The sequence below is a fragment of the Dipodomys merriami genome, unplaced genomic scaffold (assembly GCF_024711535.1).
Source record: "Dipodomys merriami isolate MVZ:Mamm:240054 unplaced genomic scaffold, mDipMer1.0.p SCAF_1, whole genome shotgun sequence".
Classification (NCBI taxonomy): Eukaryota; Metazoa; Chordata; class Mammalia; order Rodentia; family Heteromyidae; genus Dipodomys; species Dipodomys merriami.
Window position 1 is genome coordinate 123,945,346 of NW_027202270.1, and position 16,862 is coordinate 123,962,207.

The 16,862-nt window shown below is 41.6% G+C and overlaps 1 protein-coding gene and 1 long non-coding RNA gene across 29 annotated transcripts in view; both read right to left on the reverse strand.

The window, feature by feature from the left end:
- Nucleotides 1-16,862, reverse strand: part of Nrxn3 (neurexin 3) — a 1,574,539-nt gene that overhangs the window by 756,825 nt on the left and 800,852 nt on the right. The gene's annotated exons all lie outside the window — the stretch shown is intronic.
- LOC138805027 (uncharacterized) lies at nt 3,024-3,547 on the reverse strand. The gene is made up of 3 exons (XR_011365430.1): nt 3,471-3,547; nt 3,295-3,381; nt 3,024-3,179 (listed from the first exon to the last, which is right to left on the reverse strand). It is a non-coding gene; the product is annotated as an uncharacterized lncRNA (long non-coding RNA).

Here is a 16,862-nt window from a genome sequence, read left to right on the forward strand (position 1 = left end):
GGGGCAGTAAAGCTAGCTGCTCAGTGCTACAAAGATAGATGAGTAATTAAGATTTGAACCCAGTGCATAAGTACTGTACAGTAAAGGGGAGAATGGAGGAGAATGCAGTCAAGAATTCAATATATAACCTAAAAAAGTAAGAAAATGGAGGGAAAAGGTAGGTCAAGAGGGGTGGATGAGAACATTGAAAGAGGTGACATTGATCAGGATGCACTATTCATATGCAGTATTCATATACTGCTTGTAAAATGGCAACTCCTTTGTGCAACTACTTAAAGATAATAAAAATACTATTTTTAAAATAGAAAAGCATCCAGAATCACAAACCACAGTTGAGGTGTTATCTTGAAACCCATAAAGAATTGTTAGCTAGTTTCACCCAGTAAGTTGTTCAGAAAGCTCATTGAATATCAGAAATGACTTAATTATGAATTTAAGCAGAAAAAAGAATCTTAGAAACCAGTAATGGTGTTGCTCAACTCTAGTGAATGGAGAGATTCAAGCATGTTCAATTTTCTAGATAAAATAAAGTTCCCAGCTATAATATTAAAGCACTACTAATTGCTGACAGCTGAATTTTAATGATATAGTATTAAGGTTAATGACATTCAAACAGAATATTAAAGAAATTTGTCCTAAACTACAGGGAAGGGAAAATAATGTCTTTTGCTTAATTTTTTTGTTTGTTCTTAATTTCTGGCATTTTTGTTTTGATTTGTTTGGGTTTCAGTGGGGGTTTTATTGAGGTGTTTCTTTTTAGGGGGGGGATAGGGGGTGGAGAAGGAAGTACTTTTCTCTGTACCACAATCAAACAACAGCAATAAAAACTGAAGATAGAGTGTGATTTATTTACATATGGTCCAACTTAGGATGCATATTTCTCACATGCTCATATTATAAAAAAAATTTACTCAGTTTACAATTCCCTCTTGTTTCAGTGAGCCAAAAAATGATTATAAATTGTAATTGATTAACTCTTGATACTGAGTTTGATTTTTGGATACACAATATAAACAATCATTAAAGGAGGATTAATTTGGCTACACCAGATGGATTCCAATCTGTTTAGCAAGTTTATTACAATTCTAATTTTCTTTACAAAATTGAGAAGATGGGGTAGTTTCCACAATCCTTGTGGGCCTTATAGTTTGTTTTAGGCATTTGTTAGGAAACAAGGGGAAAAAGTCAATACTTTGCAAATTGCCAAATCCTATTTCTATAGTTTCTTGAATTTCACATAAAACATCTCCATACAGATCATTGATTGGATTTCACCTTCTATTAGACAAAGAGTTGCTTTCCAGAGTCTACTGTGTATGACTTTTCTACGATAATTGCTTATGGTTCCAGTTAAAATATATTGTAGAATACCAACGTTATGAAATGTTAAATATTTAAACTTTTCTGGGTTTAATAGGCTAGATGTATGTTTTATAAAATTTTAATTCTAAGAAATAAAACAAGCACAGAATTGCCTCTGAGCAGTTCACCAAAATGTCCCTTTCTCTCTTTCTCTTAGGATTACAATTCAGCAGAAATAAAAGGCTTCCATTACATGCCTGAGGAACTTCCTACCAGAGAAAGAGATTCAAATAGGAGCCTGGTCCAGATGGTCCATTTCCAAAAAGAAGACAGAAGTGGGACGAGGAGTCAATGAAGAAAAAGGCGGTCACAAACAGAAATACCATAAAAATGTAATGCTACCATCCTTTAAAAGAGGAGGGCCATAAAAATAGCTGAATAGAATCAAACAAAGAGGAGACAAAAATACAAATCTGAAGGGAGAAGTATGACTCATGTGCACACACACACACACACACACACACACACACACACACACACACACACACACACACACACACACACACACACACACACAGAGAACACAGTCATTACAAGACCAGTAGGGATTAGGGACATACACAACAATATATATGCATATATGTATATAATATATTATGTATACTATATTATATTATATAATGAGGATATTAATGTACTCAAGGAGAAGCTCCACACATCAAACTGGAATCAAAAAGCCAGACACCAAAAATGAAAAGAAAATGTAAACTGCAAGAAACTCTGAGAGAAAGTTTGGAAAAAAAAAAAAAAAAGAGGTAAACAACCAGACAAAAAGCTGTTTTCCTGTACCATGTGGAGTGTTGGAAATCAGTAAGGGTCTTTTGAAAGTGAAAACAGACAATGATATCTATGAAGAAAAAGAACCAGACTGAAAGTTACAGCCTCTGGGAAGGCACTGTGGGTAAGGGACATTTTGTCCTTGAGGTCAGGTAGGGAAAGTCTGAGAGGTAATGGGCAGGCTCTGGGGTCCACAGGAGGCTTGGCTGCTACGCATTAAAACGTCCCTCCTTGGGTCTCTGAGTCAATGGGAAAAACAGCAGTTGTCTGTCCAGAGAAGGGTTCTCAGGTGAGGATGCTGGTGGCCCCTCCAGGGGACATTGGGCCACAGCCAGAGGTATTTTTGTGATGATTAGGGCTACTCCTACATAGAGAAAAACCCTTTCTATCAAACTAGATTTGCCATCCTTGAACTACAGCCCCAAATTTGCATGTCAAAATCACCCACTTCTCTCCTGATGGGTCCTAGAACAAACACTAAAAGAGATTTAGGGGGCCTATTAAGTAACCTGTTAGGGTCCTTATAACCATTAGTTAGCTGTGTCATTTTGGAAACACAACTGTCCCTGTTAGGAATTTCCCCTCGGTAACTGATAAAGGGCTATGTTAATAAAGGGCTAAATTTTCTAGGCTTAACAGTCATTTACAAATATATATATATATGTAACACGGTAGAAGGCAAGGGTAGAAGGATAAGCTCAGGTTGTAACAGTGAGGAACTGTCCTTTTCTAAAACACAAGTGATTGCTATTGAGTTCTCAGCAAATCACTGTCTTGGAGTAACTCTGTTCTTAACACTAAGTCTCACAATCCCCCCCTCCTCCCCTCCCAAAGAGCTCAGAAACCTGGTTTACTTGGCTTTATTTTATTTATTTTCAGTTGTTTTTCAGCAGTACTGGGATTTGAATCCAGGGCCTTATATACTTTGATCCATGTTCTCAGTTGCTTGGGTTTTTGGTTTTGTTTTTTGGAGAGAGTCTCATGCTCTTACTTGGGTTAGCCTTAGACTGCAACCTTCTTACTTCCAACCACCTGAATAGCTGAAAAGATCTTACATTAGATAGCTCTCATCTGTCTCTGCATTTGTTTCTTTCCCCCCCACTTCCCCATTTGCTTCCAACTCTTCAAATTCACTGACTTCCTTGCTATTCTCACCTCACAATCTGCACCTCTCTTCCCTCCAGTAAGAATGCTTCTCTCCAGATATCTCCACAGATTTTATCAGTGCCTCCTCAGAGATGTCTGCAGAAACATCTCATTGAAAGTGGCAGACATGCTGTTTCTCACCCCAACCCTACAAAGCCACCTGCCTTCCCATCAGCTCCCATTACCTTCGGCTAGTATGGAGGGTCCATGAGAGCAGGTATTTCTGGCTGTTCATTGATATATGCCCCCAACACGTAGAACTGCCATGAAACGCATAATTCATAATTGTGAGAGAAATGAATGAATGGACAAACATAAAACCTCTGGCAAAGCTGAAGGCACATTCAAGTCACAATGGCAATATGTTTGTGCACAATGAATCCACAATCTGCCTTTTACTATCATAACCAATATTACTGCTGACATCTAAGTCAACGGATGTTAGATGGCCTCAATGGCTATAGGTTAATTAGAGGATTTTTTAGACTGCCTGGATCAAGGTGTTTGGCAAGGCAGATGATCACAAATTGACTGAACCCCAAAATATAATCTGCCGATTAAGCAACATGCTGGATTCCAGCCTTCCTGTTCCTCCTTCCTATCTTCCTCCCTTCCTCTTTCTTTTGTTCTTTCTCCTCCTTCTCACCTCTCCCACGCTGCTTCTTCCTCTCCTCCTCTCTATTTTTCCCTTCTTTTTTCAGATACCCTTGTTATTTCTCTATTCTCATATCATCTTGTCCTATGGATCTTTCATTTGGCCTGAGCAGAGCTTTCTGCCATCCATCTCAAACCACGCTTCCACCTTGCCACACTTGGACTGGAAAAGGACTTACATTTGGTTGGATCTGGCAGTGAGAAAAGATCCCAGAGTACTGGACTCCTTCCCAGCTCCTTCACAGGTGGCACAAAAGTTTGGGCAGCAACTGGATGGGTGGCTGGTTCAAAGCTCTTACAACCCCTGAAACTCCCCCAACTGGTGGAAGCCAGCCATGGTGCTCCTCCATCGTAGAAACCTGGGAATCACTGAAGTCTGCACTAGCATTCTCTCTCTCATCTGTCATTTCCCAAACACCAGTCATTTATACTGCAGTAAACAGTACATTAGCCACCAGACAGTTCCTAATCTGTCATCCCTTGTGTTTGATCTGCTCTATCTACTCAACACAGGAACTGCTCCAAAACACTTCCCCTTGCTAATGAGAGTCAGACATCTCACCTTGTTCACAGTTTGTACCAGGGAGGGAGGGGGACATGTGGGTGGAGGATGCTCTAAACTAAAGTGTGACCTCCTTGCTCTTTGTGACTTCTGAGTCCATACACTTCAGTGTAAGGAGGACATTGAAAGAACATTGAAGAAGAGCTTCAAAATAAGCAAACAGCCCATTTGGCCACATGATGGTAGAAATAATCATTCAATTGGAGTACCTTATGTCACCTCCCTAACCCCAGGAACACACGAAGGAAAGGACAAATACAAAGCAAAAAAAGGGTCACCCTATTTTTCCCGTGGGTCAGGACAGTGAGTTAGGAATCCTGTTTCTGCCATTAACTTTTAGCATACTTCAACATTAACTTTGAGCATACTTCAATTACAATAAGAGCTAATGCTTAGTGACACTTGGTATGTGTTATGGGGAAAAGGGTATAAAGATAAGATTTTTGTGTATTTTGTTTTATCAGTACTAGGGTTTGAACTCAGGGTCATACCTGGTGGGCAGGTGCTCTACTACTTGAGCCACATCCAAAGTCCTCTGTGCTTTAGTAATTGTTCAGATAAGGACTTGTGCTTTTTGTCCAAGGCCGAGTCCATGATTCCTCTACCTATGCTTCACTTGCAGCTGGACTTACAGACTTGAGCTACCACAGCAGGTTTATTGGTTGAGATAGATTTCCACAAGTTTTTTTCCCAAGATGGCCTCAAATCATGATCTTCTGAAATCTCTGCCACCCAGGTAGCTAAGGATTAGAGGCATGCAGCAGCAGATTCACCCACAAAAGTAAGTTTTGCAAACATTAAGAAACTTGTCAAAGTCACACAGCTAATAAGGGGGAGGCCAAACACTTATAGTCTATTCTACCCACCTCCAAAGATAAAGCCTAAAATAACCTCTTAAAGTTTTTGCTTTTGGGGGCTGTGAAGGTAGCTCCATGGTAGAGTGCTTGCCTTGCATGCATGAGGCCCTGGGTCCGATTCCTTAGCATCACACAAGCAGAAAAGTCCAGAAGTGGTGCTGTGGCTCAAGTGGTAAGAGCACTAGCCTTGAGCTGAAGAGCTGAGGGACAGTGCCCAGGCCCAGAGTTCCGGCCCCATGACTGGCAAAAAAAAAATTGCTTTTGGTGGGCGTAAATGAGAGGACTGGTAAATCCACATCTGCCTTTGAACTTGGTTAAAGCTATGTATTTTCTTTCTTAAGGCATAGTATAAGCAAAGAAAACATACACACAGCTCCAGGGAGTTCGCAGACCCCAGATGAGGTAGTGGTAGATAGACTTCACAATACTAAAGTTCCATGACCTGGTGATGCACCTGTCTGTGACCTCTGATGCCTTGCCTTTGCTATTCATCTGGTGGCCTGGCCTCTAACTAAGAGGGACATTACATGCTACACACCTGAATCCACGCTGCCCTATAGAGGCTGTGGCCGTATTTCAAGCAATGACAGCTCACAGCTGCCACACAGCAGCCACCTTCAATTCAGATTAACCTGCCCTGGCAGTGTAACCAGCAACGGTAACAGACTCTTTATTCTAGATCCAGTCCTACCATCCCCAAGCCATCCAGTCCCCCAGCTGTTCCCTTTTCTGTTTTGCTTTGTTTCATAAAGATAGTCATTTAACTTCCCGTCATCTTCAGCTCCTAATTGCCACAACCAGATGGAACAACTCACTGCTGGGTGAGTCGGAGGCTCTTTTTACTCTGTGACATTGACGGAGAGCGCATGTCCCCACAGGAGAACTCTGATAGAGTCACTTGCTTACTATTCCCCTCAACATCTGGCTAGCTTTCCCTCTTCCCTTTATCAAAAGAAAAACAAGAATTGATGGCTTTTTAACACATTTTTGAATAAATATATGTATAAGTACAGCATTTAATTTACAAATCCACAGAAACATGCTTCTGTGACAAAAGAAAAGATTTGTTTTGGTGTTACATATGTGGTGTGAGTGTTCAATGAGAATCTTGTTCTGCCTTTGAGAGGGAGTGGAAGATGGGTGTGTTGGAAATGTGCTCTGATAAATATAGAGATATATAGCTGATATAGCTATAGATACAGATATAGATTTACAGATTGATTTGTAATAGGTATGTACCATAGATATATGTACAATATATATGCCATATATGTGCTATATAAAATCAATTTTTTTTCTGGGATCATGAAACCCAGATGTCTTACACAGTTGCCTTTCTTGCAGATTTTGCTAATTGGATATTGCTCTGGCCTTCCTTCTATCAAGTGTCACTTTTTAGTAGCAGAACTCCTGAGTGTGATTTGGGGGTGACAGGACTGTAGGTTTTACCAGCCCACAAATTGTTATTGATTCTCAGTTCACATCGGAGGCGTGAGTTATTTTCACATACCTCAGTCTCCACAGGTCAAGACTTTCGCAAACACTGAAAGATTTCCCTTCTGTTCTTAATTACAAGATAAATAAGTCCCAGACACATCTTGCAGTTTGTTACTACGATGACATTTCCCCCACCAGAATGAGTTTATGGGATTCATATCTATCTTGTTTCATTTCTTCTCCCCTTTTGTTGCCTTTCATATTTTCTCTATATCAGCATGGGACCTGAGATAAGAAGGGACCTGATATGTAATGACTACTTCCTATGTCCTCTGTAATCACTATGGAGTTTACCTCCTGAATCATTAAAATACCTCTAAGAAATAGAAGTTATTATTAAGCCGAGTGTTTGAAGAAGAAATCCACCTTTGAAATATAGATAACCTACACAAGACCGCGTGGAGGACATGGAGCCACTCTCCAGAAACATGTTATTCTAATTCTTCACATTTTCTCACACTATTTCTCTAGAAGAGAAAATGAAGCACCTAATTAGTGTGCGGATTTATTCATTAAGCTTGCTGGAGCTAGCACTAATAACTGGTTCTGTTGAGATCATTTTTTAAGCCCTGAATCATAGCACATTCCTGTAATCTCAGTATTTGGGAGGATGAAGCGGAAGAATGGTAACCCTGGGGCCTATCTGGGCTATAGGCCAAAATCCTGTCTCAAAAAAAAGGTTAAATAAACAAATAGCATTTATTGATCACATTTCCTCAGTTTTGCTTCACTACGAAGCTTCAAAGCACCAATTCAGAGCCCTTAGGAGCATCTTGTTACAAGATTCTGAGTAATGCTGATCATGGAAACATACCTGGAGATCCCTTCTGCTCAGAGACACAGCTACTATACTGTGACAAATAGACACAACACAGGAGGCCAAAATCCTATGCACACAGGACAATAAAGCTGAAGTATAAAATGGCTCCAACATGGAATAACTGAGCCAACTGTGCCACTGTAGTCCACATAACTCTAGACTTCCTTCTACATAAGACCATCCACTCCCAACTGGTCAAGCCAGCACTAGTCTTGTGCTCTGGTAGTTGTATCTAGCTGCAGTTACCCATCACTAAAGAAAACACTAAAGGATCTCTTCAGTAAGAGAAATCTATTCTACTTAAGGTCTTACATCCAAAGGGCCATTTTATAGGCTTTTCAAGTTTAGAGAAAGTGTTTAAGAAAGGTAAGATCAATAGGCCAGAAAAAAGGAGGATACATTTCATAGAAGAGGAAGAAATTGATCTGAATCTTTAGGAAGCACAGGAAGGAGAAGGCCATTTCCAGGGAGATGCAAGGTTGGGCAGGATGCCAGTGGTCCGGGCCTGTAATCCTAGCTACTCAGGAGACTGAGATCTGAGGATGAGAGTTCAAAACCAACAGGGGCAGGAAAGTTTGTGAGACTCTCATCTCTCACTGACTATCAAAAAGCCAGAAGTAGAGCTGTGGCTCAAGTGGTGGAGCCTTGTGCAAACAAAGCTCATGGACAGGGCCTAGGTTCTGGGGCTTCAGAGAAAAGAGAAAGAGAGGGAGGGAGGGAGAAAGAGAGGGAAAGGGGGGACAGGGGAGAGAGAGGGACAGGAGGAAAGGGAGATAGGGAGAGGGAGAGGGAGAGAGTGCAAACAGCTCATATGCTCCCAATGCGTAAATTTTGCCACAGGGCCAAAATCAGGTTTGGGTGATGGAGGTAGTGTAGATTATCCAGGGCTATGAAGCCAGTGTTTGGGGCCCCACAACTACTAGGCTGCACATAGTGGAGAGTCTCACACAAGAAGATAGCAGACATGAGTTAGTGCTGCTTAAGCACTAAATCCAACAGCAGCGGTATTGGAGAATGGCTGATGTGAGGAGCAAGGAGGAGGGGAAAGTATCTGAACAGAGATGTAAAAAGGATAGAGACTCTGGGTTGCCTGCGGAGGTTGAAGGAGTAGAATGCAAAGGCTGTCATGAAGGTGTCCACGAGATTTAAGGAGAAAAGGAAGGGAAATGATAGAGGAGGTGCAAAGGCCCTGGGGAAGGAGACTTTGAGAAGGAAGATTGGGGAAATGCCAGAACGTCAGGGTCAGCTGTCTGGACCCTCAGATCAGAGGACATGCAATTTCCACCCACATCCCACCTGGTGGTACTTCAACACCTTCTTGAAGGGACATCAGAAACACAGGCTTATCTCTTTGGACTTTGTTTTTGAGGCGATATGTCAACTAGTTGCTCACTAAATACTTCCAGTAAGGGCCATTTTTTGTTTATCAAGTAGAGCAAGTAGACAAAGTATTTATAGGAACAACATTCCATCAGATAGAATGACCTTATCGTATTTTTGAGAACGTGCATACTGATATTGCTGTAGGTAATTACAGGATTATGCAAGGTACAGTGTTCTGCTGACCTGGAAAAGCCATGCACATCTCATGACAGATTTGTCATGAGAACAACAATGGAGTGGGTAACAATGCTCAATGAAAAACGTACCTTACTCATATAAATGTAACCCCTCTGTTCAGCATCTTTACAATAAAATTAAGCTTAAAAAAGAATAAAAGAGAAAGCAATTAAACCCAACGATGTTCTAAATTGCTGGTAAAGAATACCCCTTTCTGTTTTTACCTCTTCCCAACAGTAAATGAGATGGCTATCGTCTTTCTATGTGAGTGTGTCTGGTGTGCGTGTGGGTTATGTGGGGCGTGTGAGTCTGGGGTGTAAATGTATGCATGTGTATGGGAGTGAGAGTGGTTTGAGTCTGAGTGTGTGAATGTACGTGTGTGTGTGTGTGTGTGTGTGTGTGTGTGTGTGTGACTGTGGTTTAAGTAAGAGTGGCGTGAACCTGTGTGTGTTGAGTATGGTATAATGTGGTATGACTGTGTGTGTGTGTGAGAGGGTGGGGGGAGAGGGATTGGGCATGTGGAACAGCTAGCACTATGTTATCAGCCATGGCCATGCCCTCTGGGTCTTGTGTGACACAATTCACTTTGTTTTGTTTGTTTGTTTGCTTGTTTGCTTGTTTTTTGGTCATGGGGCTTGAACTCAGGGCCTGGGCACTATCCTTGAACTTTTTTGCTCAAGGCTAGTGCTCTACCACTTGAGCCAGAATTCCACTTTTGGTTTTCTGGAGGTTAATTGGAGATAAGAGTCACAGAGGCTTCCCTGCCCAGGCTGGCTTTGAACTGCAATCCTCAGATCTCAGCCTCCTGAGTAGCTAGGATTACAGGTGTGAGCCACCGGCCCTCGGCTATTTTGTTACAGTCTTGAGGCATTTGTGTTTCAGGAGACAAAGGAAAAAGAAGGGGAATGGGACAGAAGCGGGGAAGGGATGGGGACGGCCCCAAGTGCTTTACCTGAATATGTAGGACGTGGTATTTGGATGGTAGACAGTTGCACATATAGGAATGTGCTCTAAGTCATTTCCTTGAATTGCAAAGAGGCAGAAACATATTTCCTTAAACAGGATCAGTGTGCTTGATCCCGTTCTAGTGATTTACTGACTATAGCTCATTAAACATCACTTGAACACACTGAATAATCCCTGGTAGGTACAAAAACATAAAATAAAAGCTAGGCCACTTGGTTTATGAATTTTATGCTGGAAATAGCCTCGGCCCAGGCCCTTCTGATAAACCACACCCATCTTTGCTTTATTTAATCCCTATTCAAATGACTCTTCCTCAGAGAAGTTTTCTGTGACCCCCTCTTCTTGGCCTGCTCTTTTTTTCCTTATGTACTTTAGCTTTCTTCAGAAAGTCTTTATGCCTTATTGCATGGCTTATGTTTAGTTGCTTATTATCTGTCTTTCCCACTCAATGTGTGTTTTACTGAATCAGGTTGTATCTATTTAGCTTGTTTCTTAATCCTTAAAGATCACTAAGCACAGAATCTATTCTCTACCTCCAGAAAATCACATGTTCCCATCAGTTTCAATCCCTAGAGTCAGACAATGTCATCCAGGAAGTTAAAGATGTCCATCTGACGGCCTCAGAGATGCCCACCACTCTCTATCAGCGTGCTTAGCAGAGAGGACTGATTGACCATCTTTCATTCCTCCCCTAAGGATGTCTGGCCTCTGGGACTCCATGCTCTTTCCTTTCCAAATGGACTTTCATGCAGTTAAGGGTTGTTCAAAAGGCCTTGACCCTCTCTGTTCTATAACAAATAACAGATTACCTAATCTGAGGTAATGTGGGCTCTGATTAAGGCTAATGAAGACATGGTGGCCAAAGCACTGTTCACAAGGTTCCGTACTATTAGGGAAGATGAATCACCTTTTAACCAGCACTTCTGTATTCTGGCTCCAAGCAGCCGGTGAGAAGAGAGAAACATCCATCACTTCAGCCAAGCAACACCAAATGCTGCTGCGGCCATCCATCAGAGATGCGCTGACCAACCGCAGCCAACAAAAACTGCAAGGGTACTGGGCTAAATAAGAAGACAGACATCTCAGGGGTGTGGAGAATTGGAGGGAAGGTTGCAATATTATGCAATGGCTCCTGCAGTTAGTTAGGTGTGTGCTCCCACTTCTGTGGCACTAGCCATCCTGCCTCTGACGTATCAGCAGACCAGGCTTCAGAGATAGATACTTTCTGCTTAGACATAAATTTGGAGCAGACAGAAGCAGTGTTTGTTTCAGCTGTGCATTTGGAAAGTGATCATTATAGTCCCCAACACAGAGCGGTGGTACCGCAGGAAGCACTGAAGTTCCTATTTGCACGCGGTGCATTGAACTAACTCACGTTCTTTTGTTCCAAACTGGAAAAGGAATTATCTCCAAGCAAAAGCACATCCACCCAGAATATGTACTATACTCTGAGTTCACAGGTCACTCTTGAGTTCTAGATTATCAGATTCCTCAGATCCCTCAACTTCAGATGAGAACCGAAACACCTACAACGTCATGCAAACATAGGCGGTCATACACTTGTGCTCCTCTGACTAGATTCTGCCTAAACACACACAGAGAGCCAAGAACCGCTTTGGGTCAGGCGATCTCATGGCCTCCTTCCTGAGGCAGCTCCCCTCCACCTCTGAGCTGGCATCATGGACCTCCCCAGCAGCCAGATAGATGATGTCATCGCCACCAGGACATTCATCATTCACTGCTCTTCATGAACTCCAGAGGGAGGATCACATTCATGATAAAGACCTCTTGTAAGAGTTCTTTTGTGCGATGCTCCCTTAGGCTCTCCTGGGCCAATTTCCTAATGATGTGCCTAACCTTGTATTTCTGAATTAAGAGCTCATTGTTTATGCCACTTCTCAGGGTGCTTATCACATTCAATCTGGTATTAGAGCAAATTGCATACTCCCGTCCTCTCCACTAGATTGTAAATTCTCAAAGCATGGACCAAAAATCATACTCATCTGTAGATCCCCTGAAGTGCCTAGCACTTTGCAAGTGAATAGGAGCTCTTAATAAGCATCAGTAGAATTGGAATTTTTTTTGAAGAGACCATACATCAAAAGAAATAAAATGAAATTAATTTAATTGAAGCTTATTAAAATGCACTTTCTCCTCTCTTTCCATTACACAGGAAATTTAAGCCAGCGTGAGCTGAAGAGCATCTTCAGTATCAAAATTAAAGGCTATTGTTCTTCAGCCTCTTGTTGTAGCTAGGTGACAGGGTGTGTTTAGGGCCAGGAAGACCAGAATTTCCAACCTCAAATCACCCCTTCATAAAGCTGAACTCCCCTGCACAAATTCCCAAGTACTACTGAGCTCATTCTCCCCATATGTCAACTTGGTATAAGATCTAAGTGGGCTAGCTTATATACCAAGTGTCCAGCATGATCTCTGCTCACAATGGGCACGTCTATAAAAATTATCAAGTTCCGTGGTGAGACCTCAACTCCACTGTAGCGTGATCTGATTTGATTCTGTCAAACAGTACGTACCTAAAATGAGAGGTCAACACGGCAGAGTAAGATATACAACCCTTAACAGGAAGACTGGGCTTTTATTCCTGTGTGATCGAATTTAAAACTCCAACCCTTTATTCAACCTCACCACCCTGCACACTCAACCTCAGAAGTAAAGTCAACACATGTGTAATGAGGAGCCTTGAGGCCGATCTTCCTTTATGTTTGTATCAGGTCCCTCCTTCCTAACCATATTCCATTATTTGTATCTCTCCTATATATTCCACTTACTTTGTTGCCTTTAAGTAGTTGTACAAAACAGATGTTTAGTAGTTTATGAACAAAATGTGTCCAGATACGTGTCACCCCATCAACAATTTCATCCATCCCTCCTGCCACACTCTCTCCCTCTTCTTAATTTTGTAGGACATATGTTGAATTCTTGACTTCATTCTCCTCCACTTCTCCTCTTCATTAGTCTACCCTTCTTCCCTTCCTTTCAAGTACCTGCTTCCTGTTTGTTGAACTTTGATTTGCCCTTCTAAGGAATTACACTATTTGAATTCTCCCTTGAATCTACCATAATTCAGTGAATACATGTGTATAACTTGTATACTACCCAATGTAGTTACTTATACATTTATAATCTAATAATAGCTTCCACATAGAGGGAAAATGTGCTATCTTTCTCTTTCTGGGACTGACTTACTTCACTCAATGGAATTTTTTCCAGGTCTTTCCATTTCATTACAAATGATGATGAGTAAAATTCCATTGCGTATATATACCACATTTCTTAATCCATCCACTGAGAGGCATCTGGGCCAATTCCATACTTTGGCTCTGGTAAATAGAGCTGCAATGAGTATGGTTGTGCTAGTGGCTTTACTATGTCCTGATTTATAATCTTGGATAAATGCCCAGGAGTAGAATTGCTGAATGATAGGGTAGTTCTTTACTTCATTTTTTTTTTTTGAGGAACCTCCATACCGATTTCCAGGGTAGTTGACCTCTTTCTTTTCATTTTGCCTACATACATAACTGAGTCTTATATTCAACTCATTCTATAGTATGGCTAAAGCCCAGTCTTGTCTTACTTCATTGCTGTAATCAAGACATCCCTGGATCTGTTGCTCTTGCTACTTCCTAGACACAGCTCCTGTTTAATTACGAAAGTAATCCCCCTGGAAGCACACGTCTGTTCTCCTTATCCCTTCCTTCAAATGCACACAACACTGGTGATGATTTCCCTCTGAGGGCCCTCATGTCCCTAAGGGCCCTCAGGTCATGTTCCAGTCTCCTGCCTTTCTGAGTTTCTCTCCCTGTAAACATCACCGCTGTGACCCTCAGTTGCACTGCCCCATCTTAATGGAGGCCTTCCTGAAGGAACCCTTCCTCATTGCCTCTGGTGCTTTTTATTTTCTCCCTAACCTGTTTCCCTTGACTGCAGAGCATTTAGCATCATCTTTCATAATGTAATACATGTCTATTTACTAGCTGTCTCTCTCACTAAAAGCAAGTAAGTTAGATGTGAAGATACTTGTGAAAATAGATAATCCTTAGACGTAACATGTAGATAGTAAACTAAGAAATGTGCAAGTAATAAGAAGATCTGCACTAATTAAACCCCCAATAAGTCCCAGGTATTGGAACTGGCATTGCATGAACAGGTCCTCACATCACCCTCTGGGTCAGACGTCCTATCATAAGAACTGGTTATCACAAGTAAACTTGGAGTTCCACCAATCATTGAGTAGTAAAGGCAGAACCAAGAATGCTATCTCCAAAGTGCTTTTCCCCAAGTCATCCATGCTGAGTATATGTAAACTAGTCATTGTAATGAGGACCAGGAAAGAAAAATCTTTTTCCAACTCTGGTAGATGCAGAAAGACTTTATTGAGTGTTGAGATTAAAGAAAGAAAGAAAGGAAGATTTCTAGTCTTGCAGGATTTTGGTACATGAAGAAAAGATAAGAAAAGAGAAAATAGATGTTTGATTTACAGCTATGATTCCTGAGAGCCAAGGTCAAGAGTATGTCAAAGCCTCAAACTACTTGGATATTTTTCCACCCTTGATTCAGAGAAAGACAATTTTTATCCTTAGAAAGACCATGTATTCTCTTGGAGGCAAGAAGTATAAAGACAGTAGCAATAGGTTTATTGCACAAAGATAATCAGAGAAATCTGGATGAGGTTATTTACTACCTATTCACTTTAACTCACTCACTCACTCTCCATGATTTATTAGGAACCTACTATGGATTTTTAAAAAATATGAATGATAGGAAGCCAAATAAAACCCTGTCCAGGGAAGCCCATAAATGGATAACAATGAAATAAATTCATACAAAATAAAATATCAAGATGGTAAAATTATTATCATTGCAATGAAAATATAACTTCCTAGGATGCCAGAAAATGAAAAATCATTTCTTCATGCTCACAGAGGTGGGTGTTATGAGAGGTGGGGGAAAGGAGGGTGGAAAAGCTCGCTCCCTCAATCAAAGCTTCCTTACGTGTGTTTGGTTTGCTTATTGTTTTTACTTTATTTCTGACTCTCTCTCTCTCTTTCTCTCTGTCTCTCTCTGTCTGTCTCTGTCTCTCTGCAAAACCCTGTCCCTACAAGAGGTCCCTATTGTGATATCATCCCTTTGTGAGAAAGGACTCCTGATTGTTTTCTCATTTTTTTGTCATGAAGATTGATTTGCAGGGCTGGGAAGGTGGCTCAGTGGTAGAGCACTTGTCTTGCATGCTTGAGGCCCTGGGTTTGCTTCCTCAGCACCACATAAGCAGAAAAAAAAAGCCGGAAGTGGGGCTGTGGCTCAAGTGATAGAGCGCTAGCCTTGAGCTGAAGAGCTGAGGGACAGCGCCCAGGCCCAGAGTTCAGGCCCCACGACTGGATCCCCCACACCGCTCCCCCCAAAAAAGACTGATTTGCAGCATATGGTGTTAAAATGGTGTCCCTGGATATTCAGAGGAAATGCCCACACATTGGCTTTCAAGTGTTTCTGTGGGAAGACATTTCAGTTCCTTGTAACCCTTCCCTGCAGCTCTTCATTCAACAGCCTGAGTCTCAGTCTATTATGAATGAAGAACATCTCCCTCACCTCACCCATGGTACAAAGCATTTAAGCTGCAGCCACTACAGCCATTACTTGCTTCAGTCACCCTTGCAAAATTGCAGGAGACTTAGTCCTAGATGGATATGAACATTTCTTGTCCAGAGGGACTTGTCACCTACAAACCAACAAACTACAAAATGATATTGGAATTGGACAAAGGATGAGATGGGAAATTGTGACAGAGTTAGGTAAGGCAGGACAACTCTCATCAAAGATGTCTCCCTCAAACACAATGAAGCTATGGTAATATATCATTGTTGAAAACGACTATTGGCTTGGTAGGCCAGAGACGCTCTTATAGAAGGGTGATTGAGAGCTAAGTGTGGCAGCATAAGCCAGTAATCCTAACATCCAGGGAACTGAAGAAAGAGGATGGCAACTTTGAGGACTAGGCAACACAGCAAGACTGTGTCTCAAAAGAAAGAAAGAAGAAAGGAAGAAAAATAAAAGGGAGGAAGGGAGGAAGGTAAGCAGGCAGTTGGCAGGCATACCTTGTGGCTCATGGGATAATCTACATTAAGGAAACAGCCTTCATTTGATTTCACACACCTCATGAGTTAGCACACTTCAGATGCCATGACTCTTCAGTATTTTCTGAAGAAGACTCAACCCTAACCTTAGAGTCAAGAACTTGTGGACACACATAAATAATTGAGACTCACTGTTGCAAGTTTCAGTTTACAACAATGAACATGGCAAGAGTTCACTGCCATTGAGCCTTTTCCCCATTCCTCCTTCACATTGGGCTGATGCTCTGGAAATCAGTTCTAAACCTTGTCTTGTGTTCCTTGTGTTCACTGTTTACAGCAAGCTCACAGCTGTCAGAGCATTCTCTGCGTTCTTATCATGCGCAGACCCAGGAGCCTTGTCTGGGGCAGAGGACATGCAGGGTAAAAAGAAATACAGAACTCTTAATTACAGAAAGGTTAAACCGTTTGTTCGGGGTCATTTACTTACACCATGGCATAGTTCAACAAATCACAAATCCCAGATTAGGTTAAACCCTTTTGCTGATGTGCATAGAATACCTTGAGCTTTTTCT